The sequence below is a fragment of the Pituophis catenifer genome, unplaced genomic scaffold, assembly GCF_029215685.1.
Source record: "Pituophis catenifer annectens isolate HBS135680 unplaced genomic scaffold, rPitCat1.0.hap2 SCAF_7, whole genome shotgun sequence".
Lineage (NCBI taxonomy): Eukaryota > Metazoa > Chordata > Lepidosauria > Squamata > Colubridae > Pituophis > Pituophis catenifer.
The window spans coordinates 26,093,165-26,094,797 of NW_027256887.1; the positions used below are offsets into that span (position 1 = coordinate 26,093,165).

At 36.9% G+C, this 1,633-nt stretch overlaps 1 long non-coding RNA gene across 1 annotated transcript; it reads left to right on the top strand.

The window, feature by feature from the left end:
* The first annotated feature begins 602 nt into the window (after positions 1 to 602).
* Positions 603 to 1,035, top strand: LOC139319706 (uncharacterized). Its single transcript, XR_011600644.1, has 3 exons — positions 603 to 644; positions 838 to 872; positions 975 to 1,035. It is a non-coding gene; the product is annotated as an uncharacterized lncRNA (long non-coding RNA).
* Positions 1,036 to 1,633: the final 598 nt, after the last annotated feature.

The following is a 1,633-nucleotide window of genomic DNA, read 5'->3' on the forward strand; positions in this document are numbered from 1 at the left end:
CCGTGAATAACAACATTTGTTTATATGTGTAGGTAAATGAAAGATGGTTAAAAGTAATATCTAGGAGTGATTCTAGTTCTCTCTTTGGACAGAGTCGATGATTGAAATATGTACAGTATCCTTTCTGTTTCCTATCAAAGTGCAAATCTTGTCATGTTGATAAATTCCATAAAACCAAAATAATATAGGTGGAGAATGAACTGAGTGAGACAGTTGTTAAGTGAGTTTTGCCCCATTTTACAATCTTTCTTGCTACAGTTGTTAAGTGAATCACTGCAGTTGTTAAGTTAGTAACATGGTTGTTAAGTGAATCTTGCTTCTCCATTGACTTTGCTTGTCAAAAGGTGATCACATGACCCTGGGACACTGCCACTGCCATAAATATGAATCAGTTGCCAAGTGTCTGAATTTTGATCACATAATGATGGGGATGCTGAAAGTGTCATAAGTGTGAAAAACAGTCATAAGTCATTTTTAGTGCTCTTGTAACTGTGAATGTTCACGAAGTGAACTTTGTAAATGAGAACTATCTGCAGTGCATTTCCTTGCTTCGGTGGGAATCCTGAGTTCTGAGCTAATTAAATTTTTTCTTCTACTTACAAAGAAGCAAGCTCTAACATAGTCTGGAGGCAGAGGAAACAAAGGTAAATATCCTTTCCATATCTACTTTGTATTTCCAACTTTGAAATGTGTAACATTTAAGCCCTTATTAAGAAACTTGTCTATTAATACTATGAATGAATAGGAAAAATACTTTTAAAGGGAACAAGACCCATAATTATTATTTATTTCATCAGTAATGTGCTTTATTACAATGCATGCTGTTTGTTACCATAGGAACCGGTTCCCCAGAAGATCCTCCTCAAATGAAAGTAAGCTTGGCAAGATCCAAAGTCAATATCAATAACACAAATTAAAACTAAAAGGCCAGTGAGCCAGCAGTCTGTCCTAACTTTATCTGTCTTTAATCACAGGCAGATGCTATCAGAATGAAGCCAAGCTATGCTGGCAAAGAGAAGAAACCCTTGAATAGGAAGAGAGAAGATGAAACAAAGGCTTCTCTTGTCTGACCTTGGCTTGCCAGCTTAAAGCAAGGCAGCTAAAGGGTTGAAGAAAGGTTCTGAGCAGGATGCATTCAGAACTGAATGCCAAAGTCCACAAGGAATCAATACTTCATCTAAGCAGATAAGTTACAAAAAATTTTGAATGGAATTTAGGAAGCCAGGATCAATGTAGCCATGATGGATATTAAAGCAGATGTATTATCGCTATGCCCTTATCATACATAAACAAAGTTGAGGGGACAGATTTCAACATTATCTGAAATAGAAATGTGGAAATGAGACATGAAAAAAAAAAATCCTTGTAGCAGTTTTTCCTTAGTCTGTCTCTTTCCTGCATTGGAACCAGACTCAGAATAAATTGCTGAAAACAAATGAAATGCAGAGAAGCAGGCCGAAACCAGTGTTTATTTTTTGTTTGCATTTCCCCATTTTGCCTGTTCCCAACTATATCCTGAGTTGGTCCTTCTATTTTGTATGAGAATGGGAGAAATGCTGGGGATGGTGGCGTGGGACAATGACTTAATAGTTGTTACACAAGGCTGCATTCTTTGCACATGCATTTGGACATC